The sequence below is a fragment of the Bos grunniens genome, chromosome 14 (genome assembly GCF_055505025.1).
Source record: "Bos grunniens cultivar Pamir isolate PY7600 chromosome 14, Bosgru_T2T1.0, whole genome shotgun sequence".
NCBI lineage: Eukaryota > Metazoa > Chordata > Mammalia > Artiodactyla > Bovidae > Bos > Bos grunniens.
Window position 1 is genome coordinate 68,574,590 of NC_141178.1, and position 25,969 is coordinate 68,600,558.

The 25,969-nt window shown below is 42.7% G+C and overlaps 1 protein-coding gene and 1 pseudogene across 16 annotated transcripts in view; one reads left to right on the plus strand and one right to left on the minus strand.

Moving 5' to 3' along the window:
• Positions 1 to 25,969, plus strand: part of LOC147359619 (uncharacterized) — a 134,603-nt gene that overhangs the window by 44,127 nt on the left and 64,507 nt on the right. For 7 of the 15 annotated variants that reach the window (XM_086337241.1, XM_086337243.1, XM_086337249.1 and 4 more), the window contains exons 2-3: positions 1,071 to 1,149; positions 4,220 to 4,380. The gene's annotated coding sequence lies outside the window, so the exon portion shown is untranslated. Of the gene's footprint in view, positions 1 to 1,070; positions 1,150 to 4,219; positions 4,381 to 4,545; positions 4,697 to 18,034; positions 23,582 to 25,969 lie in introns of those variants that run through there. The other 8 variants (XM_086337245.1, XM_086337250.1, XM_086337239.1 and 5 more) reach the window with 7 other exon arrangements.
• On the minus strand, positions 18,093 to 23,588 carry LOC147359622 (serine/threonine-protein kinase MARK2-like; annotated as a pseudogene). Its single transcript, XR_015140976.1, has one exon. The product of XR_015140976.1 is annotated as a serine/threonine-protein kinase MARK2-like (transcript).

Sequence of the window (25,969 nt, forward strand, 5' to 3'; positions counted from 1 at the left end):
CCCGTGAGTCCCAAAGGCAAAGACAGGGTGTCTAATGTCAGCGCATGTGCCCAACAGCCAGTGATGCCCAACGGCCAGGAATCCTGAAGGCTGTCTAACGTCAGCGCATGCGCCCAACCGCAAGTGCTGTCTGAGGAGGTATCTAACGTCAGCGCATGTGTCCCGCAGCAAGTGATGTTTGAAGGGTGTCTAACGTTACTCATTGGAAAAGACTGATGCTGGGAGGGATTGGGGGCAGTAGGAGAAGGGGACGACAGAGGATGAGATGGCTGGAATGCGGACGACAGAGGGTGAGGTGGCTGGATGGCATCACCAACTCGGTGGATGTGAGTTTGAGTGAACTCCGGGTGTTGGTGATGGACAGGGAGGCCTGGCGTGCTGCAATTCATGGGGTCGCAAAGAGTCGACACGACTGAGCGACTGATCTGAACTGAACTGAACTAACGTTAGTTAGCACATGCACCCAGGCACAAGTGGAATCTGATGTGTGAAAGTGTGGAAGAATTATCTGTCTCAGGCATGCATGCACCCCGTTGTTCGTGGTTTTGGATTGTATGTGCTCTCATCTTGTCTCTTCACTAAACTGTGAGTTTCCTGAGAGCAGGGTATAGATCAGAGTCTTCCTGTCGGTCCGTCCCTCCCTCCTTGTGAATGTCTAAAGTGAAAATGAAGTCACTGAGTCGTGTCTGACTCTTTGTGACCGCATGGTCTGTAGCCTGCCAAACCCCTCCATCCATGGGGTTTTCCAGGCAAGAATACTGGAGTGGGTCACCATTTCCTTCTCCAGGGCAGCTTCCCGACCCAGGGACTGAACCCTGGTCTCCTGCACCACAGGCAGACTCTTTACTGAGCCACCAGGGAATGTCTAGTGCAGTAACAAATCCACACTAGATAATCAGTGTTAACAGATCTATGGAGCCGGTAACAGACAAAAGTCATCAGGTTAGCTCCCAGAGCAAACTGTTCAATATCATGTTCTAGTGCCTGAAGAATTTAGCGTTACTGACTGGAGAGGGAGAGGACGGGGAGGAATATATTTTAGCTACTAATTCTTGGCTTGGTATTTTTAGTATTTTGAAGGATGAAAAGGAAGAAAAAAAGTAAAAGCTCTGTTGACAGTTAAAAGCAGACATCTGTTCTCTTTACCAAGTAAGTGCTCAGTCTTTTCAGGAGAAACTTAATTCATCTTTACATTTTAAAAAATATCCCTATAATTGTTTTTCCTTTTTTATTCTTCTTTTTTTTGTTTGGTTCTTTTATTTATTTATTTGTTTTTTACTTTACAATATTGTATTAGTTTTGCCATACATCAACATGCATCTGCCACGGGTGTACATGTGTTCCCCATCCTAAACCCCGCTCCCACCTCCCTCCCCAATCCATCCCTCTGGGTCATCCCAGTGCACCAGCCCCAAGCCTCCTGCATCCTGCATCTAACCTGGACTGGCAATTCGTTTCTTATATGATATTATACATGTTTCAATGCCATTCTCCCAAATCATCCCCCATCCCTCTCCCACAGAGTCCAAAACACTGTTCTATACATCCTTTATAAATTTTCCATTTTCATAAGAAAATTCAGTTTCAGAGAGGCTCTTGAGTTTGCCCGAGTAAGTGGCAGAGGTGTCTAGACCCTAAGGTTTAGCTTCTGCTTGTCTTCCACTCTGCCTCCTCCTGGAGCCTGAGAGCACTTGTGAAAACAAGGCAGCCAGGGGGATGGTCAGCAGCTTCAGGAGATGCTTGAGCTCAGGTCGTGTTGCTTAGAGTTTGAAAAATACAAAAGTTAATAGTGCAACTACTGTTGAAAGTTAGCAGATTTAACTCTTTTCCATTTGTTCCTCTTTTAAGAGAATGAGAGAGAAAGAGCTCAGGAGTCACCTTCTTGTCTTTAATTTTTCACCCTTTAACCAACCATTGGGCTTCCCAGGTGGCCCAGGAGCCTGGTGAGCTATGGTCCATGGGGTCAAAAGAGTCAGACACAGGTGAAGCAACTTAGCACAGCACACAACCAGCTATTAACCCATCTTTAGAAAAATGAGTGATAAAAAAACCAGTGTCTCCACAGTGTAGTAAAATAAGCTATGTAGGTTTTTTTTTTTTTTTTAAATGAAAATAGCAGGGAATCATGCTATAATCTAAGATTGTCTTTTTAGCATGAGTTTGTTTGGCCTGAGCAACCACACCAGTGCTCTGAAGAGACTTGTCCTGATTTCTGGAGTATTAATCAGTGAGGACACGAGCCTGATCTGGGAGTCAGGCCCCGGGTCTGACTCTACCACTGTTTTGGTGGGCAAGATTGAGTCAGAAATATCATCTCTTCAGTTCTCAGTTTTTTCATTAATCAAAGGGATGCAGTGAATCAGAACAGAGATTGTCAGCCTCAGCAGGGTTGATACCTTGAGAAATTCTTTGTTATGGAGGCTGTCCTGTGTATCCTAGGCTTTCCCAGCATCCCTGACCTCTACCGGGCAGACCGCAGTGCCTCTCTTCTCCACCCCCTCCTCACGAGGTGTGATGACAAAACCTTCTCCAGACACTGTCCAGTGTCCCTTGGGGGACAAAAACATCTTCGTCTGCACCACGGGCTAGAAGCAGACTTTACGTCCTCTGGGTATTTATTGAGAATACCTGACAGGAGAGGCTCTGAGCTGTGTGCTGGGGCTATGACAATGAAGAGAGTAAATGTCCTTCTGTCTTCATGGAGCTTTGGTCTGGTGGGGAAGGGAAGTCTCCAGGCTGTGGGGAGACACTGGAACGGGTGTTATGCTCAGGTCCTGGCAGGAGTCAGGGGTCCTCTGGACCTATTACTCTGAGGACATGTAAACCTTGGAAGGACCCAATCACTTCTCAGTACAATGTGTTATCTTGACCTCTTGGCCCCTCAGATAAGTGGGGGAAATGAGCACTTCCACTTGGGGATAGCTTCTGCAGCACAGGCTCATAAGGAGGTGGAGAAATGAAGAGTTGAGTATAAAATGGGCCCCAGAGCAGAATAAAATAATTCTTCGTGCTTACAGACCATATACCTCTGGGGTAACGATTCGGGCCCGTTTATTTTCCTGTTGGTTACCATATGCATGGATAGAATGCTGCAGGGTGAGCCAGACATGGTGCCTGGAGTTACCTTTCTTAGCACTTGATTTTCTTTTGCAGTTCCACTTTCTATTTGAATAAAATCAGAATAAGCACAGCACATGCAGTGCTATTAGCACTCAATATTTCACATTTCTCTGAGGTGTTTCTATTTTCATGGGATTATGAGGACATTCTAAACCCAGTTTGAGAGGGGTCCAAAAATGAAGAAAGTGGTTCCTGCTTTAAAGGAATGCATTGATAAGGTGTAAAGTTGTAGGCACTATACCTGAGAGGGTCCAGGTCACAGGGGTGGACTGTTTGGGTCCATAGTGCTCTCCCAGCTACTTTTTAGCTGTGCAACTTCAAGAAAGTCACTTGATCTCCCTGTACTTTTTTTTTCCACTGGTAAAATCATAATCCTGATAGTATTTACCTCACCAGCTTCTTGTGAGGATTAAAGGAGTTTGAACAGAAACTGGCACATGGAAATCACTTATTAAGTTTTGAAATAGTATCTGGGAATCACTGGGTCACTTGGATAAGGTCCTAACTTATCCAAGTCACGAGCATAATTGTGCCAAGCACTCTGTTTAATGGACCTGGTGTTCTTGCCTGGGAAATCCCATGGACAGAGGAGCCTGGTGGACTACATAGTCCATGTGGTCACAAAAGAGTCAGACACAGCAACTAAACAACAGCAGGATTTCACCTGCAAATCTTTTTATTTATACAAGTGATGATCACATGCTACTTGCTCACCCTTGCGAGTAGATCTCCTCCCCTGCTCTTCAAAATCTCAACTTTATAGAGAAGTTTGAACAATTCAAAGGGTCTCAACATCACCCCAATCTCTCAAAACTACCTCCTTGAAAATGGCTCCCTTCCACAGGGAAGGACCTGTGGGCATACATTTTAAAGCTAGAGAAGGGTGAGGAGCCTCATTGTCTGGACCAGCTCCAGGGTCAACCTGTGGTCACATCCTCTGGATGTTCAGGAGATATTGATGGTCTGTGTGGGAACTATAGCATTTCCGCTGGGGTTTCGCTGTGTCCTTTGGCCAGGCCGTGGGCTGTTGCCTCGGCGACTTGGACTGAGACAACAGCCCCTGTCACAAATCGCTTCTTACTGTCTGATTTTCCACTAGGACCCTCAGAGACCTGTCAGACTGGACAAAGGCCTCTGGAGCCCTTCCCAAGAACCTTCTTGCTTGGAAGATTAGCAGTTTCTTCTCAAGCATCGCTCTCAACTTGCTAAACACCTTGAAACAGTTCCAGCAAGACGTGTCTCCCTCAGATCCCAGGGCAGGTAAGCGCTTTGCGTGTCCAGCGCTTCTGCTCGTAGCCATGTGGTCCTGACCGTCTGGCACATACTTTGTATATTACTTATATATGTGTGCAATTTTAAGTGTGTATGTGTGCTGTGCTTAGTTGCTCAGTCATGTCTGACTCTCTGCGACCCCTTGTACTGTAGACTGCCAGGCTCATCTGTTCGTGGGGGTTCTCCAGGCCAGAATACTGGAGTGGGTTGCCATGCCTTCCTCCAGGGGGATCTCCCCTACCCAGGGACTGAACTCAGGTCTCCCACATTGCAGGTGGATTCTTCACCATCTGAGCTCCAGGGAGTGAGTATATGTGTATGTGCGTATCTATGTTTATATGTCTGTGGTTAAAAAAGTGTTGTTTCTAGAATTTACCATGACTACTGCTGTGTGCGTATCCCCAGAAGTCATAGGTTGAAATCTTAACTGCATATTAAATATATTTATAAAATGCATGTATTACAGCGAAGGGCAGGAAATCTGGTGTGCTACAGTCCATGGGGTCACAGTGAGTCCAACAGGACTTAGTGACTGGCCAACAACAATGCATATGTATGTGTGAGTGTGTGTGTCTTTGCATGTATATGTTTATATATCTGTGGTTAAAACCCACTCTAGCATTCTTGCCTGGAGAAGTCCATGGACAGAGGACCCTGGCAGGCGATAGTCCATGGGGTCTCAGAGAGTGGGACACGACTGAGAGACTAACATTTTACTTTTCATTGTTTAATTTTAGATGAAAATGGAGAGTTTCTATCTTTGGCATATGACTAATGACTATCTTTATGCTTCTAAGGAATGATTAATTTTTCAGTTCACAGAAAAATAAGCGTGGGGGAGAGGAAGATTCATGGAGGAGAGATATAAAAATGAAACGAGAGATGGAGTTTAAAAGTGTGCCTGTGTGTTAATATATTTGAGTTTGATAATAAGGATAGTGAAGAATAGAAAGAGAAAAGCTGTGAGTGCTTGAGTGCCCTTAATGGGAAGAATAGAGGTCTGAGGCAAAAATAGGACTCATGCTACTCTCTGATGACCATGCAGTGGCACTGTTGACATGAGCCAGCTTCGTGCTGTCACTTCCGAATTATGGTGTGTGCATTCTAGGGAAGTGCAAGACTGTCCCTTAAGATGCCTGAAGAAAATATTTTGTTGTTGTTGTTTAGTCGCTAAGTTGTGTCTGACTCTTTGGCAACCCCATGGAATGTAGCCTGCCGAGCTCCTCCGTCCATGGGATTTCCCAGTGCTATTTCCTTCTCCTGGGGATCTTGCCTGCCCAGGGGTCGAACTAGCATCTCTTGCATCAGCAGGTGGATACTGTACACTGAGTCACCAGATATTAGAACTCCAAACTCTATTAAGATTTTATCTTGAGAAAAGAGAAATACACTAAACTTTGCTAGTAGTGAATATGTGATTGATACTGCTTCCATCACTCATCACTCAAGTAGAGCATTCTGCATCACATGGTCTGCAAGAGGAATGGGAGCTCTGTAACTTAGAGTTGGTGGCACCTCCCTCATTCTGAACTTCCAGTGACGTATTGTAGTTTGCATGTTCTTGGTGAAATGGATTTATACACTATTACTGAGTATGATAAATTAACACTCTTAAAATGTATAAGTGACTTAAAATATTTTCTGGAAAGAAACTGCTGGTCAAGATGGTCCTAATAATTCAAGTCAATAATAAGAACAATGGAAAAATGGAAAAATAGCATGCTCCATCCTGGTTTGAACTTTTTCTCAGATATATCATGAGCTAAAAACAATGGCTATTGGTGATATGTTATCTAGCAGCATTTTTTTTTGAGAAAATATACATACTTAATCAATCTTTTTGAAATGAAAGTGATATTTTTGGTAATAAATGAGGAAATAATGGCCTTTGAAGAAAACTCATGGTTTGGAGAAAGAATTTTGAAAGTGCATGTTTAAAGATATTTTCATCACTATGTGATTTTTGTTCCTGAGATTAAGACTGATGTATTTTACCTGTACAACTCTTATATGTCAATATTAAAAATACTTTGAAAGTGAATTTTCTAATTTGTTAAAAAACGGTCCAAATGAAGCCTTTAGGTAGGTTTTAAGATCATCTGTAAAAATATAACTATTACATACCTTCCTTTAATTTGTTAAGGAAAGAGATTAACGTTATAGAAGATGGAAATTTATTGATCAAACATAAGACTTGTATATGAATATGCTTTTCCATAAGCACCTGTATTACTTTGTGAAGTATATTTTTCAACTAGGCAACCACTACAATGAAAAACCAAAGTAAGTTTAGAACCAGGCCATCAAATCACTGTGTCACAAAATGTCATATCCAGGCTTTAAAAAGCAGTGGCACATGTTCAGTCATACTTCGTTGCTAAAATCAGGGTTCCCTGGCAGCTCAGCTGGTAAAGAATCTGCCTGCAATGCAGGAGACCCCAGTTCAGTTCCTTGGTCAGGAACATCCCCTGGAGAAGGGATAGGCTACCCACTCCAGTAGCTTCCCTGGTGGCTCAGACTGTAAAGAATCTGCCTGCAGTGTGGGAGACCTGGGTTCGATTCCTGGGTTGGGAAGATCCCCCGGAGAAAGGCATGGCAGCCCACTGCAGTATTACTTAGAACCAGGCTATCAAATAGCTATATGACAAAATGTTATATCCAGACATAAAAAGCAGTGGTACTTGTTCAATCATACTTCCTTGCTAAAATTAGTGATATTAGTAATACTTTAGGGTAAGGCAGAAAAGTGTATATAATTAATCAGTACACTAAAATAAAATTTAACTCATTTCTTATTTACAGTTTATTTTTGTATATTTTTTTATGCACAATCATATTATTTTATGCATTTTATTGTTTATGCATTTTGTTTATGTACCAGGTACTGTTACAAATGCTCTACTTCTATTAGTTACTTTAACTCTCACAACACCTCATATAAATACTATTGTCCCTATTTAAAAATGAGGAAGCTGAAGCACAGATAGGATAAGAAGCTGCCAGGAGCAATTAGCTAATATGTGGCAGACTGAAGATATATTAGTATAATAATGCACGTATGTAACTTATACATAAACTATTACAGTTTAAAATCAACAAACAGACCGATAGACATACAGGATTGCAATTTAGAGACTATTTGTCTAATGCTAATAGGCATAGTGATGACTGAACGGTGTGCTCACAGGCAATTCAGTCCAACATTCAGTATAGTATATTAGCATGTATAAAACACATGGGTGGTCTTATTTAATTCCCATAATAAGCTTCCAGAGGTAGTTGTGTTGAACTCAAGAGCACAAGCATATAAAATAATGTTTAATGGAGTCTGATGGACCTGGGTATGAAGTTGAGCATTGCCACTTCACCGTATCTGTGACTGAAGGTCTTTCCTATCTTCTGTGGATTTCATTTTGTTAATTTCCAAAGTAGGCAAGCCAATATATATCCTTGTGGGTTACTGTAGGACTAAATGACACATTATAATTTAACATAGGGTCGTGGTCAAGAATGTAGATTGAGGAACTAGACTGCCAGGTTTGAATTCTAGCTCTGCCCATTATTACTGGCAACTTTTTCTGGTAAGTGGTATGTTTTCTCTCGACCTTAATTTCCTCACCTGGAAAAGTGGGCTAATAATCCTGCCTACCTTACAGAAATATATGTGGACTCATTCATGCCATGTGTTTAGGATCTAGCACATAAGAAAAACTCAACAAATGATGGCTATTATTAGTAAATAGAAAGTGCTTAAAACAGTGGGCATTCAATAAATAACAACTGTTTGTTGTGGTTATATGCACTGAGCACATTCAGTTAGGTTCAGTCCAGTCACTCAGTCGTGTCCGACACTTTGCGACCGCATGAACTGCGGCACGCCAGGCCTCCCTGTCCATCACCAACTCCCAGAGCCTCCCCAAACTCATGAGTCGGTGATGCCATCCAACTCTCTCACCTCTGTCATCCCCTTCTCCCCATGCCCTCAATCTTTCCCAGCATCAGGGTCTTTTCAAATGAGTCAGCTCTTTGCATCAGGAGGCCAAAGTATTGGAGTTTCAGCTTCAGCATCAGTCCTTCCAATGAACACCCAGGACTGATCTCCTTTAGGATGGACTGGTTAGATCTTCTTCAGTCCAAGGGTCTCTAAAGAGTCTTCTCCAACAGCACAGTTCAAATGCATCAATTCTTTAGCGCTCAGCTTTCTTTAAGTCCAACTCTCACATCCATACATGACCACTGGAAAAGCCATAGGCTTGACTAGACAGACCTTTGTTGGCAAAGTGATGTCTCTGCTTTTTAATATGCTGTCTAAGTTGGTCATAACTTTCCAAGGAGTAAGCGTCTTTTAATTTCATGGCTGCAATCCCCATCTGCAGTGATTTTGGAGCCCCCCAAAATAAAGTCAGCCACTGTTTCCATGGTTTCCCCATCTTTTTGCCATGAAGTGATGGGACTGAATGCCATGATCTTAGTTCTCTAAATGTTAAACTTTTATTTTTATTTTTTTAAATTTTATTTTATTTTTAAACTTTACAATATTGTACTGCTTCTGCCATATATCGAAATGAATCCGCCACAGGCATACACGTGTTCCCCATCCTGAACCCTCCTCCCTCCTCCCTCCCCAAACCATCCCTCTGGGTCGTCCCAGTGCACCAGCCCCAAGCATCCAGTATCGTGCATCGAACCTGGACTGCCGACTTGTTTCATATATGATATTATACGTATTTCAATGCCATTCTCCCAAATCATCTCACCCTCTCCCTCTCCCACAGAGTCCAAAAGACTGTTCTATATGTCAGTATCTCTTTTGCTGTCTCGTACACAGGGTTATTGTTACCATCTTTCTAAATTCCATATATGCGTTAGTATACTGTATTGGTGTTTTTCTTTCTCGCTGGCTTCACTCTGTATAAAAGGCTCCAGTTTCATCCACCTCATTAGAACTGATTCAAATGTATTCTTTTTAATGGCTGAGTAATACTCCATTGTGTATATGTACCACAGCTTGCTTATCCATTCATCTGCTGATGGACATCTAGGTTGCCTCCGTGTCCTGGCTATTATAAACAGTGCTGCGATGAACATTGGGGTACATGTGTCTCTTTCCCTTCTGGTTTCCTCAGTGTGTATGCCCAGCAGTGGGATTGCTGGATCATAAGGCAGTTCTATTTCCAGTTTTTTAAGGAATCTCCACACTGGTCTCCATAGTGGCTGTACTAGTTTGCATTCCCACCAACAGTGTAAGAGAGTTCCCTTTTCTCCACACCCTCTCCAGCATTTATTGCTTGTAGACTTTTGGATGGCAGCCGTTCTGACTGGCGTGAAATGGTACCTGATAGTGGTTTTGATTTGCATTTCTCTGATAATGAGTGATGTTGAGCATCTTTTCATGTGTTTGTTAGCCATCTGCATGTCTTCTTTGGAGAAATGTCTATTTAGTTCTTTGGCCCATTTTTTGATTGGGTCATTTATTTTTCTGGAGTTGAGCTGTAGGAGTTGCTTGTATATTTTTGAGATTAGTTGTTTGTCGGTTGCTTCATTTGCTATTATTTTCTCCCATTCTGAAGGCTGTCTTTTCACTTTGCTTATAGTTTCCTTTGTTGTGCAGAAGCTTTTAAGGTTAATTAGGTCCCATTTGTTTATTTTTGCTTTTATTTCCAATATTCTGGGAGGTGGGTCATAGAGGATCCTGCTGTGATGTATGTCGGAGAGTGTTTTGCCTATGTTCTCCTCTAGGAGTTTTATAGTTTCTGGTCTTACGTTTAGATCTTTAATCCATTTTGAGTTTATTTTTGTGTATGGTGTTAGAAAGTGTTCTAGTTTCATTCTTTTACAAGTGGTTGACCAGTTTTCCCAGCACCACTTGTTAACGAGATTGTCTTTAATCCATTGTATATTCTGGCCTCCTTTGTGAAAGATAAGGTGTGCATATGTGCGTGGATTTATCTTTGGGCTTTCTATTTTGTTCCATTGATCTATATTTCTGTCTTTGTGCCAGTACCATACTGTCTTGATGACTGGCTTTGTAGTAGAGCCTGAAGTCAGGCAGGTTGATTCCTCCAGTTCCATTCTTCTTTCTCAAGATCGCTTTGGCTATTCGAGGTTTTTTGTATTTCCATACAAATTGTGAAATTATTTGTTCTAGCTCTGTGAAGAATACCGTTGGTAGCTTGATAGGGATTGCATTGAATCTATAGATTGCTTTGGGTAGTATACTCATTTTCACTATATCGATTCTTCCAATCCATGAACATGGTGTATTTCTCCATCTATTAGTGTCCTCTTTGATTTCTTTCACCAGTGTTTTATAGTTTTCTATATATAGGTCTTTAGTTTCTTTAGGTAGGTATATTCCTAAGTATTTTATTCTTTCAGTTGCAATGGTGAATGGAATTGTTTCCTTAATTTCTCTTTCAGTTTTGTCATTATTAGTGTATAGGAGTGCAAGGGATTTCTGTGTGTTGATGTTATATCCTGCAACTTTACTATAATCATTGATTAGTTCTAGTAATTTTCTGATGGAGTCTTTAGGGTTTTCTATGTAGAGTATCATGTCATCTGCAAACAGTGAGAGTTTTACCTCTTCTTTTCCAGTTTGGATTCCTTTTATTTCTTTTTCTGCTCTGATTGCTGTGGCCAAAACTTCCAAAACCATGTTGAATAGTAATGGTGAAAGTGGGCACCCTTGTCTTGTTCCTGACTTTAGAGGAAATGCTTTCAATTTTTCACCATTGAGGATAATGTTTGCTGTGGGTTTGTCATATATAGCTTTATTATGTTGAGGTATGTTCCTTCTGTTCCTGCTTTCTGGAGAGTTTTCTTTTTTATCATAAATGGATGTTGAATTTTGTCAAAGGCTTTCTCTGCATCTATTGAGATAATCCTATGGTTTTTATTTTTCAATTTGTTAATGTGGTGTATAACATTGATTGATTTGCGGATATTGAAGAATCCTTGCATCCCTGGGATAAAGCCCACTTGGTCATGGTGTATGATCTTTTTAATGTGTTGTTGGATTCTGATTGCTAGAATTTTGTTAAGGATTTTTGCGTCTATGTTCATCAGTGATATTGGCCTGTAGTTTTCTTTTTTTGTGGCATCTTTGTCAGGTTTTGGTATTAGGGTGATGGTGGCCTCATAGAATGAGTTTGGAAGTTTACCTTCCTCTGCAACTTTCTGGAAGAGTTTGAGTAGGATAGGTGTTAGCTCTTCTCTCAATTTTTGGTAGAATTGAGCTGTGAAGCCATCTGGACCTGGGCTTTTGTTTGCTGGAAGATTTTTGATTACAGTTTCAATTTCCGTGCTTGTGATGGGTCTGTTAAGATTTTCTATTTCTTCCTGGTCCAGTTTTGGAAAGTTGTACTTTTCTAAGAATTTGTCCATTTCTTCCACGTTGTCCATTTTATTGGCATATAATTGCTTATAGTAGTCTCTTACGATCCTTTGTACTTCTGTGTTGTCTGTTGTGATCTCTCCATTTTCATTTCTAATTTTATTGATTTGATTTTTGTCCCTTTGTTTCTTTTTTTTTTTCCCCTTTGTTTCTTGATGAGTCTGGCTAATGGTTTGTCAATTTTATTTATCCTTTCAAAGAACCAGCTCTTGTCTTTGTTGATTTTTGCTATGGTCTCTTTTGTTTCTTATGCATTTATTTCTGCCCTAATTTTTAAGATTTCTTTCCTTCTGCTAACCCTGGGGTTCTTCATTTCGTCCTTTTCTAGCTGCTCTAGGTGTAGAGTTAGGTTATTTATTTGACTTTTTTCTTGTTTCTTGAGGTATGCCTGTATTGCTATGAACTTTCCCCTGAGGATTGCTTTTACAGTGTCCCACAGGTTTTGCATTGTTGTGTTTTCATTTTCATTCGTTTCTATGCAAATTTGATTTCTTTTTTGATTTCTTCTGTGATTTGTTGGTTATTCAGCAGCGTGTTGTTCAGCCTCCATATGTTGGAATTTTTAATAGTTTTTCTCCTGTTATTGGGATCTAATCTTACTGCATTGTGGTCAGAAAAGATGCTTGGAATGATTTCAGTTTTTTTTTGAATTTACCAAGGCTAGATTTATGACCCAGGATGTGTTCTGTCCTGGAGAAGGTTCCATGTGTGCTTGAGAAAAAGGTGAAATTCATTGTTTTGGGATGAAATGTCCTATAGATATCAATTAGGTCTAATTGGTCTATTGTATTGTTTAAAGTTTGTGTTTCCTTGTTAATTTTCTGTTTAGTTGATCTATCCATAGGTATGAGTGGGGTATTAAAGTCTCCCACTGTTATTGTGTTATTGTTAATTTCTCCTTTCATACTTGTTAGCATTTGCCTTACATATTGTGGTGCTCCCATGTTGGGTGCATATATATTTATAATTGTTATGTCTTCTTCTTGGATTGATCCTTTGATCGTTATGTAGTGACCGTCTTTGTCTCTCTTCACAGCCTTTGTTTTAAAGTCTATTTTGTCTGATGTGAGTATTGCTACTCCTGCTTTCTTTTGGTCCCTGTTTGCATGGAAAATCTTTTTCCAGCCCTTGACTTTCAGTCTGTATGTGTCCCCTGTTTTGAGGTGTATCTCTTGTAGACAGCATATGTAGGGGTCTTGTTTTTGTATCCATTCAGCCAGTCTTTGTCTTTGGGTTGGGGCATTCAACCCATTTATGTTTAAGGTAATTATTGATAAGTATGATCCCACTGTCTTTTACTTTATTGTTTTGGGTTCGAATTTATACACCGTTTTTGTGTTTCCTGTCTAGAGAATATCCTTTAGTATTTGTTGGAGAGCTGGTTTGGTGGTGCTGAATTCTCTCAGCTTTTGCTTGTCTGAGAAGCTTTTGATTTCTCCTTCATAGTTGAATGAGATCCTTGCTGGGTACAATAATCTGGGCTGTAGGTTATTTTCTTTCATCGCTTTAAGTATGTCTTGCCATTCCCTCCTGGCTTGGAGAGTTTCTATTGAAAGATCAGCTGTTATCCTTCTGGGAATTCCCTTGTGTGTTATTTGTTGTTTTTCCCTTGCTGCTTTTAATATTTGTTCTTTGTGTTTGATCTTTGTTAATCTGATTAATATGTATCTTGGGGTATTTCGCCTTGGGTTTATCCTGTTTGGGACTCTCTGGGTTTCTTGGCCTTGAGTGATTATTTCTTTCCCCATTTTAGGGAAGTTTTCAACTGTTATCTCCTCAAGTATTTTCTCATGGTCTTTCTTTTTGTCTTCTTCTTCTGTGACCCCCATGATTCGAATGTTGTAGCGTTTAATATTGTCCTGGAGGTCTCTGAGATTGTCCTCATTTCTTTTAATTCATTTTTCTTTTTTCGTCTCTGATTCATTTATTTCTACCATTCTATCTTCTAATTCACAAATCCTATCTTCTGCTTCTGTTATTCTACTATTTGTTGCCTCCAGAGTGTTTTTGATTTCATTTATTGCATTATTCATTATATATTGACTCTCTTTTATTTCTTCTAGGTCCTTGTTAAACCTTTCTTGCATCTTCTCAATCCTTGTCTCCAGGCTATTAATCTGTGATTCCATTTTGATTTTAAGATTTTGGATCAATTTCACTATCATTATTCAGAATTCTTTATCAGGTAGATTCCCTATCTCTTCCTCTTTTGTTTGGTTTGGTGGGCATTTATCCTGTTCCTTTACCTGCTAGGTATTCCTCTATCTCTTCATCTTGTTTAAATTGCTGAGTTTGGGGTGTCCTTTCTGTATTCTGGCAGTTTGTGGAGTTCTCTTTATTGTGGCGTTTCCTCACTGTGTGTGGGTTTGTACAGGTGGCTTGTCAAGGTTTCTTGGTTAGGGAAGCTTGTGTTGGTGTTCTGGTGGGTGGAGCTGTATTTCTTCTCTGTGGAGTGCAATGAAGTGTCCAGTAATGAGTTATGAGATGTCTATGGTTTTGGGGTGACTTTGGGCAGCCTGTATCTTGGAGCTCAGGGCTGTGTTCCTGTGTTGCTGGAGAATTTGCTTGGTATGTCTTGCCCTGGAACTTGTTGGCCCTTGTGTGGTGCTTGGTTTCAGTGTAGGTATGGAGGCGTTTGATGAGCTTCTGTCAATTAATGTTCCCTGGAGTCAGGAGTTCCCTGGAGTTAGGGGTTGGACTTAAGCCTCCTGCTTAAGTAAGTTATCGGTCTTATTTTTACAGTAGTTTCAAAACTTCTGCTTCTATACAGCACCACTGATAAAACATCTACGTTAAAGATGAAAAGTTTCTCCACCATGAGGGTCACCCAGCGTTCACAGCGTTACATGGAGAAGAGAAGAGGGAGGAGGGAGTTAGAGGTGACCTGAATGAGATGAGGTGGAATCAATAGAGGAGAGAGCAGGCTAGCCAGTAATCACTTCCTTATGTGCACTCCACAACTGTACCGCTCAGGATGTTCACGGAATTATACAGAGAAGAGAAGAAGGAGGAAGGCGACAGAGGTGGTCAGGAGGATAAAAGGGGGAATGAAAAGGAGGGAGACAGATCCAGCCAGTAATCAGTTCCCTAAGTGTTCTCCACTGTCTGGAACACACAGAAATTCACAGAGTTGCATAGAGTCGAGAGGGGTTAGGGAGGAGACACAGGTGACCTGGTGGAGAAAAAGGAGAGTCCAAAGAGGGAGAGAGCAGTCAAGCCAGTAATCTCGCTCTCTACTGAAAAATGGGTACTGAAGATTGGGTTCTTAAAGGTGCAAAATTGGTAACAAATATATAAAAGCAAAAATTAAAAATCTAGAGTAGAGTTTGGAATTTCAAAAATACAATGTTAAAGAAAAGAAGAAGGAAAAGAGAGAAAAAACAGAAAACAAACCAAGTCGCAAAAATTATAAAGAAAATATAGGTACACTATTGATAACAAATACCACAAAGCAAAAGTTAAAAATCTAGAGTAGAGTCTGGAATTTCAAAAATACAATGTTAAAGAGAAGAAGAAAAAAAACAAGGTCACAAAAATTATAAAAAAAATATATATGAAGTTTGCTTTAAAAAAAATAAGAGTCTTTTTTTTGTTGTTGTTGCAAAGTAATAGTAGGTTATAAAAGTGAAAATTAAAGAAATAATAGAGGACTTAAATTTTTTTAAAAAAATTAATAAAAAAATAAAGAATGATCATAAAAATAGTAAAAATATATCTAGAACTTTCTCTGGTTTTGTTTTGGGTACTGTGTGCCATGATCTTCATTTTCTGAATGTTGAGCTTTAAGCCAACTTTTCACTCTCCTCTTTCACTTTCATCAAGAGGCTTTTTAGTTCTTCACTTCTGCCATAAGGGTGGTGTCATCTGCATATCTGAGGTTATTGATATTTCTCCTGGCAATCTTGATTCCAGCTTGTGCTTTTTCCAGCCCAGTGTTTCTCATGATGTACACTGCATATAAGTTAAATAAGCAGGGTGACAATATACAGACTTGACGTACTCGTTTTCCTATTTGGAACCAATCTGTTGTTCCATGTCCAGTTCTAACTGTTGCTTCCTGACCTGCATACAGGTTTCTCAAGCGGCAGGTTAGGGGGTCTGGTATTTCCCATCCCTTTCAGAATTTTCCACAGTTTATTGTGATCCACACAGTCAAAAGCTTTGGCATGGTCAATAAAGCAGAAACAGATGTTTTTCTGGAACTCTCTTGCTTTTTCGATGATCCAGCAGATGTTGGCAATTTGATCTCTGTTTCCTCTGCCTTTAGTGGCTGTAGATAATTTGTAAACAAATAAACATGGTTGTGTTCCAATAAAACTTTATATGTAAGAACAGTTGGTGAGTCAGATTTGACCCATGAATCATACTTGCTGTTCCTTGGCCTATTTCCAGTGGTAGACTTTGTGCTTTTTAGATCAATTTATACTTGAATCATCGTTGATACCTTGGAATAAGACTGGTAAACATTTAGAACAGTATTCGTCAAAATGGCAGTTCACTGAAGACTTGAGAACTGTGTTAAGAGTGTAGATTCCTGAGTCCTGCTCCTAAAGATTCGAATACAGAATGTCTGGGAAAGAGCCTCAGCTTCTGTACTTCTGGCCCCTGGCTCTATATACATACAACAGAGTTTGAAAACCGTTAAGTGTATGGCTTCAATAGATAACTTTGCAAAGACATAATGTGAAATAAATCTCTGTGTAATTTGTTTCACCCACAATCCTAACTCCACGCCAGAACCTCTGGTTTAATGAACAGACTATCCATTCCATCTCCAAACCTCGTGTCATTGTACCTTTTCCTATTTTATTTAGAGGCAGACACATTTAAATGAAAATAATCACCATCAGAATACTATGTGCCATAAGCTGATGTCAGGATATTTATTCAGCAGAATGCAATTACCAGTAAAATTTTATGTTCCAAATGGCGTGACTATAATCCAGTGTAGGCTTTTTAACCCCTGGTGATTTTTGTTTCATTTGATTTGTGATGAGTGGCAACCAGCATGGTTGCTGGGGGCTGGCAAAGCAAGAATAAGGGGGAAATAGCCCCATGGCCCCTACAGGCAGCTTTCAACTGCAGTATGCCACTAAATCTCCATCACCACCGGGTGGCTCTACATGATTCCGTTGTTAATTGAATTTTTCCCCAAGTAGAATGAGGGCTTGTTTTGCATCAACACAGTTCCATTGTCTGATGATTGTTGTTGGTAATGTCAACTGAACTTAAGATATTTCAGCATCCACATGCACAGGCATCATTGCTGTGATTTGGAGTAAGAGTGGGGAAGTGCACAGGAGGACAGCACACAGGAGACGTGGTACTGTGCTCACTACGCTGTGTGGACGAGATGGTTGGGAAGGTCTCTGCACAGACACGATGGTATCCCCTTCCCGGTGCGTCGCATCCAGAGGTGCATGAGGTTGTTGTTTAGTTGCTCAGTTGTGTCCAACTCCTTTGCAACCCCATGGACTGTAGCCCGCCAGGCTCCTCTGTCCATGGGATTTTCTAGGCAAGAACACTGGAGTGTGTTGCCATTTCCTTCTCCAGGGGACCTTCCTGACCCAGGGATTGAACACTCAGACCCATGTCTCCTGCATTGGCAGGAAGATTCTTTATGGCTGAGCTACCAGGGAAGCTCCACAAAGGTATACGAGGTTGACACATTTTATTACTAGCGAGGTAGACTTTGACCATGTGTTTAAGGTGGTGTCTGTGAAGTTTCTCCAATGTAGATTTAAAGTTCAACTTTGTAATTAATAAGCATCTTGTAGGGAGATACTCCCAAGGCTTTGTGAATTAGTGAGTTGGATTTCAGGAAATATCCAAAATGAACACATTTCACTCTGTGCATATGAATGATGTTTATCAGAGAAATTGATGGCTGAAAGTGGTTATCCTGTGAACGAATTGAAATCCCTCATTTGAGATAGAAGGGTTCACCTAAAAGCCAGCTGAGAATGTCATCTCAGATGTGGGATGACCAGCAGCCCAGCCCATCTCCTCACATCAGATTGCTTTATTCCTTCCTGACTGCCATTAGGATGTACCATGTATCCAGAGTTCGTTGCTCTCTGATTACCTTTGTTTTATAGTAGAGGAAGAATCCATTCAAGTCTTCCTCTCCTTCCCATCCAATTAACATAATTATTGTTTGGTCTGTCAGTGTCTCTCTTTCTCCCCCTCTGCAGTGAGAGATCTGTTTTCACTAACTTGGCACATGGGTTTTTTTTTCTGATGCAGAACTGAGAGACAGTAATGAAGAAATGAGAAGAAAGGGGAAGGATCCTTGTATACTGGGCCAGTTCCTAGGATCCCAGAATCCTTGCTACAGAATCCAGGTGAAGAGAAGAAAAAAGAAAAAAAAAAAGTCAGTGACTCTGTTGATATAGAAAACAAAGAGCTAAGAGCTGAGAAGAAAAACAGAAAGAGCCTGATTGTCTTAGAATCTTGTAGACCATTTTGTGACTGCGCCAGGAGGTGGCTCGCGGGCGAGCGGCCAGAATGCTCTGCGTGTGGAGGTGAAGAAATGCGCAGTCAGCAAGTGACATGTAAGCACACAAGAGCCCACAGAACGGTGCAGCTGATGCCTCTGAGAGGGTGTGCCCCCAGAGCGTGCGCCCCCAGAGCCAGGCCTCTGGGAAGAAGACCCTGTTCCAGTCACCCCTGTGTTCAGTGGCTCCTTGAACCAGGGAACCAGGGAACGCTGACAAATCTAATATTTTTGATAGTCAGCCAGTCCCTGTAGTCAAACCCACACAGTAAAAAAAAATTAAGATAAAAGAGGGACTTCCCTGGTGGTCCAGTAGTTAAGACTTCACCTTCCAGCACAGGGGGTTGCAGGTTCAACCTGGTTGGGGAGCAAAGATTCCACAAGCTTCCAGGTCGAAAAACCAGAATATAAAACAGAAGCAATATTGTAACGAGTTTAATAGACTTTAAAAATGATCCACATCAGAAAATTTTTAAACATCTCACACATCAGGGCCCTTCCCCATGGGAGAAGGAGAGAACCCAACTGCTGCAGGATATTCAAGAAAGTCATCTGCATGGGGACCTGACCACACCACACACCGGCTGGTTCACAGGACTTATTAGCCTATCCCAGACGTCCTGGTCCCTTTAACACAGGCTGCAGGGATCAAAAGTTCCCTTTGACCCTTCTGAAAATATTAGGTAATGTCAGTGCAGGGGGATAATAATCTTTCTGCCCTGGAGTGCAGCAATTGTTGCTCTTGGGAATGATTGTGCTAATTCTTAGGTCATTAACGCCAAGTACTACATGACTGCACACTTCTCAAACCAGAGAGAAGGCAAAACAGAGTGTGATGCATCTTTCTGGAGCATAAAGTTTATTAAGACTATGAAGAACCAAGGAGATGACAAGCATTATCCCCTCCCCAGCAACATGAAAGACAGAAGTGTGGAGGATGGAGGACATGCCCCAGGGCACAGTCCAGTCTCTGAAGTTTCACCCAGCAGGGGAGGAGGGGCAGCCAGGCCAGGGTGGTGCCTCTTCTGGTCACCCAGACCACTCCATAGCATCCTCAGAGCTGGCCAGGATTTTGGATAGGAGGCTTTCCTGAAGGTGGTGGAGGTGCTGGATTTGAATCCCATCATCCAGGTGGGAACATGACCAGGTCATCGGGAGCTTTGCAGGTCATCCTTTGGCTGTTTCTTTTATCACTTTAATATTAGCCCTCTTTATGGGCAGGCCATAGCAAATATATTTAGAGAGCCATCTCAAGATTCTTCCAGCCACCCCCTTCTTTTTCTGGGTGAGGCCAGAGGGAGTGACTGGGACATATTCTCGGGTTACCCAACAAGGGTGGAGCTTTGCGCATCAGCACATCCGGGAGGCAGGTGGTTCCTTCAGGGACTTTCCGCTGATGTCATGGGTGCCATTGGTGTTACAGGTGTTGTCACAGGGGATGTGGTTGTCCTGTGTGCCATGGGTTCTGTGAGTGTTGTGGGCGATGCGGGTCCGCGGGTGACACTGGTGTCATGGGTGCCTCTGGTGTCACGGGTGAGGCAGCGGTCACTGGTGACACTGGTGTCACAGGTATCGCAGGTGCCACGGGTGTCATATACGTTGCACGGCTCAGTAGTGGCCGGGGTGCTTAGGGCGTCATAGGTGAGGCTGGTACCTCTGGTATCACAGCTGTCGCAGGTGCTGATGGTGTCGCAGGTGCTGATGGTGTCACGGGTGTCCCTGGTGCCTCGGGTAACGCTGGTATCACGGGTGTGGCTGCTGTCACGCCTGTCGCAGGTGTCGCAGGTGAGCCCGGTCCTGCACGTGTTGTGGTGTTCACCGGCATGATCGGTGGCTCGGGCTGCTGGCATCGCGTGTGTTGCAAGTGGAGGGGGCTGGGCTGGGGGTGACGGTCCTCGCCTCCGGGCAGGGTAGGGGAGTGGCAGGCTCTCTGGTCTTCTCCGTTGACTCCTGGTTCTCCTGCTGCTGAATGGTCTCCCAAAGCCAGGCAGGAATAAGCATGGACATCTCAGGGCTGGGAGTAGGCTTATGTTCTTGGCTGCTGAGGTTGGAGGAAACGCCCAGTCTCACAGTGATGGTGCGGGTCCTCACCTTGGGTTCATTCATGTCACTGCCGCTGCTTATGTCTAAGCCCGGTATTTGGTCTCTGCACCAGCCCAGTATTGTCTCCACTGTCACCCCAGGGTGCTCTTCACAGGCTGGCGGGAGTGGCTCCTCCTGGCCCCTGTTCACCCATGGATGCTGCCAAACATCTTCTAAAGTACCTCTTTTGGTAGTGTTCAGTGTTACCATACAGTCTAGTAAGTCTGTTATCTTGTTAGATGAATATTTGGGCATATGGTAGTGCCCCCTAAGCACACGCTGCCACAGCTCCCAGAAATCTTGTCCCCTGAAGGGGAGGGATCCAGGTACTATGGTGTACAGGATGCCACCGAGGCTCCACACATCCTCCTCTAGGCCTGTATAAGGCCTCCCCAGGAAGAGTTCTGGGGCCATGAACGTGGGGCTGCCACAGAAAGTGTCTAGCTTCTTTTGTGGGTGCCACTGGTTGCTAAGGCTGAAGTCGGAGATCTTGACGTTGTTGTTGGCATCGAGGAGGAGGTTGCCCAGCTTCAAATCCCGGTGCACCACGCCCCGCTGGTGGCAGTGCTGCAGAGCCGAGACCCGCTGGCAGAACAGGCCTCGGGCCTCCCCCTCCGTCAAGCGGCCTTTGGCCTCCAAGTAGGTGGACAAGTCTCCTCCACTGACGTACTCCATTACTATAAATAGAGCCTCCTCCGTGTCAATAACTTCCAGTAGTTTTACAATATTTCGGTGGCTTATTGTTTTTAGGCTATTAATCTCTTGATTGCATTCCTTGAGGCCGGAGGAGCTCTGATTGGTCTTTTGAATGACCTTAATGGCTACCACCTCCTTGGTCAGAACATGCCGGGCCAACTTCACTTTGGCGAATTGGCCTTCACCAATTGTGTCAAGGATCTCATGGTTCTCAATATGAGCCACCTTCTTAATGGAGATGGCCATGAGGTCCTGCATCCCTAACTCTACTACCAGCCCTCACTAACAGTGACTAACAGTGTGCTAACAGTGACGAGGATGCTAACAACACTGTAGAGCTGTCAGGTTGGTTTATTTCTCTTCCTCGTTTCCTGTTTTGTTGCAACAAAATTGTGGAGTGATGGACCAAAAGGTGTGGAACAGCAGACAAGTTACAGCTCAGTTCAGCTCAAGCAGACAGATCTTTTCCTAGTCCAGCGCTCCCAAAGGAGTCCTCCTCACCCCGTTGATCCCTCTTGGCTTCCCCTTTTTACATTTCCTTTTGATTATGCCCAGGTCAAATAGGGCTTGTACCCACCACCAGTCAATGAAAGGGAATGCAAATGGGCACATGCTCAAGGCTGATTGACAATTATAAGTTGTCTAGCAGCTGGCTGTGTTGTTTCTGTCTCCCCATAATTCTGTCTGTTAGATGTAGAATATTCATGAGTCCTTAATGGTCTCCTAACTGCCTAAGGTTACTAGGAGAAGCCCCTGTGGTCTTTTTGTCTCCACGGTGTGCCTAGGCGCATGTGCAGGAGTTGAAAAGTCTCTGTGGTTATTTTGTAATATATCTGTGCGCTCTCCAGGGTGTGTCTGGGATGGAGTTTAGAGATGAGTTTACATCCCTTTCAGCCAGGCCTCCCTTCAAGTTGCTCATGTTTAACTTCCTACGTAACAGTCCCCCCTCAAGTGTATGGACCCCAATTCATTGGGGAAATGGGTGTCATTCATTCTGGCTACTTCCTGCTGAGTTGGGGCAGTGAGGGGCCTTGGGGTGTCCATCACTTGCTAGCTGTCAATGAGGAGGGCCAGTAAGGGCTGCTGATGTCTATCCAAGGGGGAGTGGCTTGAGGAAGTCGTCAGAGGGGTCAGGGGTTGATATCCCTGTTGTATCAGAAGTTGAGCCTGTATTTTGTTGACCTGCTGCTGCTGCTGCTGCTAAGTCACGTCAGTCGTGTCTGACTCTGTGCGACCCCACAGACGGCAGCCCACCAGGCTCCTCTGTCCCTGGGATTCTCCAGGCAAGAATACTGGACTGGGTTGCCATGTCCTTCTCCATTGTTCACCTGAGAAGAAGTAAATTAAGTAAGTTGAGGGAAGAGGGAGCAAACAGAATTTTAGGCCCGAAGCACGGTAGGACTGTATCCTTATTGACTGAAACCAGGTTGCTGTGGGGACCTTGTCCAGGATTTGATTAGTGTTGAATAAGTTTTGGGTGCTCAGTCCTGACCTATTGATATAAGTCAGCTTGTTAAGACTTGGGTTAGAACATACCACAGCTAGTCTTATTGAGCATGTTCATGATTTCTGTGGTGGCTAGACCTAAGGAGTATATATAAGAGTAACAGCACCAGAGGTACATGAACCACATCGGGGTGTCCTGAGTATGGTCTTATGGGAACTGATAACAGACATGCAAAGGATCTCCCTGACTAACACAAACCAAGAGAGAGACAATGAAGTAGCTCAGACTGAACACAGGCACCGTCCCAAGAAAGCTTATCCCCAGGAGCTTAACTTTTTGGATATTCATCAGAATGACACTTATCTGTAGTCCTGAATAGATATCAGAAGTCTTCCAGAGGCTCGCAGATATATCAGGTATCTTCTCCTATTTTATTCCACAACTTTACTTGAGAGTGGTGAATCCAGGAGTCATGCCTTGGTAACTTGGGTGCTGTGGAGGGCGAGAGTATTACGGGGTAAGGGCCCTTCCGTGTGGGCTGGAGTTGAACTTTTGGGAAAGCATCTTTCCAAACCTTAATTAGTAGGTAGGGGTATACAGTGGAGGTCCGTCAGATTCCTTTGGGTCGTGGTTGACACCCCACAATCACATTTCTTATTGGAATTACCCAATGACCATAGTGTAAGTTCTAAGGGTTTGGGTCTCTGGATCTAAAAAGAGGTCATTGAAATAAACAAATGGTCTCTGATACAATATCTCATAGGGGCTAAAACCAACCTGTTCTCTCGGAGCAATGTGAGTTTGGAGGAGGGCTGTTGGTAAAGCCTCCTTCCATATGAGGGAGATCTCCTGGATTATCTTTTTTATTGCCAATTTTAAGAATTGGTTGGCTGCTTTTTAGTTGTGCAATTTCAAGAAACATACTTGACCTCTCTGTACTTTTTTTTTTTTTTTTCGCTAGTAAAATCAAAATACTGATTGTATTTACTTCACCAGCTTGTTGTGAGGATTAAAGGTTTTTGAACAGAAACTGGCTTATAGAAATCAGTTATTAAAAAGTTTTTGAAATAAATTTTGATGAGTCTGGGAATCTCTGGGTTACTTGGATAAGGTCCTAGCTTATCTGAGTCATAAGCATAGTTTTGCCAAACGCTGTGTATAATGGACCAGGTTATGCTCTTTTGAGGCCCTTCACACCTTTCTCACCGAATCTCAGTCCTAGAACTAGCTTGTGTTATCTATAAAATGGGGGAAATTAAGCGTTATCCAAAGTCAAGCATTTGAATGGGAAGATTTCTGGAAGATCCATCCCATCTCCAAAACCTCTGATAATTTGAATCATTCTGGATTCTTACAAACTCATTGTAGCTTCTTTGGCTCTATAAAATATGAAAAATTGATTTAATCCCCATTATGTTGCTCAAATATTAGGTGAGGGTTTAAGAAAGATGCTTCAGCTTATTGGTAGAAGGAGTACTTCGTAAATCAGGATAAAAATATACCTTGACTGACTGGTTAAACACATTTGGACTCACTTGTCTTTCTCCCTTAAGATTTTTCTCTCCTTTTACCCATTCCGCTGTATGTCCCTTCCTCTGCTATTTCCTCAAGTCCCAGTCAATACCCTTCAGAATACAGGCTTCTGATGCTTCTTCTCTGTCAGAAGCAGGGCATTTAATCTGCAGTGCGTACTTGCCTGCGGTATCTAGGGTGGTAGGTATCAGAGGAGCAGAACAGGGGTCTTGTAGAGTTGTCCATCACCCTTCTCCTCAACTAGTATAGACAGCCTGTGTCTGTTGGTTGTTGACTTGAGACTTCAACATGGCAGGATACCTACAACTTCCTGAGCTTCCTTGTGCATCTTATGTTTACTTAATCCTCTGAACCTCGTGAGGGAATTCAGAATCCCCATGCTTGGTATGAGCAATATAGTCACAAACTGATTCTGAAAGAGAAATTTCTTAGTGGGCAGGAAAGTAGCATCCTGTGCAACCATAAGAAGACCCATTCTCCTGTATTAATGAGTACGACTTCCCTGAGCACTGTGTGCTAGGCTCTGTGCTAGGTGCTGGGGATGTGAGTGAGCAAAACAAGTCCAAGTCTCTATGATAATAACGCTAGTTTTCTGGAGGAGGCTTATTGGGTAAGAAATTACACGGTTCAGTTCAGTCGCTCAGTCGTGTCCAACTCTGTGACCCCATGGACTGCAGCGCACCAGGCCACACATACAAGTGTTTGTCAGATTACGGTGGTGTTAGGTGCTATCAGAGAAAAGTTGCACAAATAATGATTGACTCCTATTGATGTGGGGTGCTAAAGACGATTACAGGGTGATTGGTTCATCTTGTAGTGGTACTTACCCCAGGTCCTTACACACACCCAGGTGACAAAGTTTCAATGTCATTTCGTGGTTCTGGACTTTTTGCAAAGGGGAAGGTTCAGATCATGGGTCTAGATGAAATGGCGTTTGAGGTTTCAATAAGGAAAGAACCTGGGAACAAGGGGTAGAATCTTCTACGATGAGCTGATGCCTCTAGATGATTGGCTTAGCTCCGGGGACTGGAGAAACACGGAGCATGGATTGTGACTGACATGTGGTCTCATCAGACTCATGCAAGGAGCCTGAGAAAATCTGTGAAGTCTGTTCAGGGGATCCCAGTAAAGTATACTCTTGACTGAGGAGCTGACATATAGCTGGGATGGGTATCCTCTCATACCTGGCTTGCAGCTTTCACATGGACATTTAAGGGGTTGGCGGGTGGTGCAACTTTCCAGGAGTCACACCAGGCCCCTCAAGATCTGTGGGCTGATAGATTGTTACAGCCTTCTCACCTGTCACAGCTTCTCACTCATTGACTGTTAGGAATGGAAAGGGGTGAGGTGATTCAAGTGAATGGTTCTCATCCCTGGAACTGGAATCACTCTGAAGTGTATAAAAATAGAGAAACCCAGGGCGTAGACTTACTGGGACAGATTTAGGATGATGTCAAGAGATAAGGATTGGGAATCTGTATATTTTTATATGTTCAGAGTAAATGCCAAGTAAGGGGAGTCTGTGAGCAAGCATGAGCCAGTCAGAAAGGGCCCCTGGTGGCTCAGATGGTAAGGAATTTGCCTGCAATGCAGGAGACCTTGATTTGATCCATGGGTGTGAAGATCCCCTGGAGAAGGGAATAGAAACCCACTCCAGTATTCTTACCTGGGGAATTCTATGGACAGAGGAGCCTGTTGGGCTACAGTCCATTGGGTTGCAAAGAGTTGGGCATGGCTGAGTGACTAACACATTATTCTTTTCATTAATTTTAAATAGTTATCATTACTGGAATATTAGAAAATCACGATTTAAATCTTTGCATTAATGTATGATTCCCAGAACCAGATCAGAATACTTCTAAGACTATTCCTCTTTGGGAAACTAAATGCCTCCTCCTAATCCTGAGGATGAATTTGTAGTTAAGGT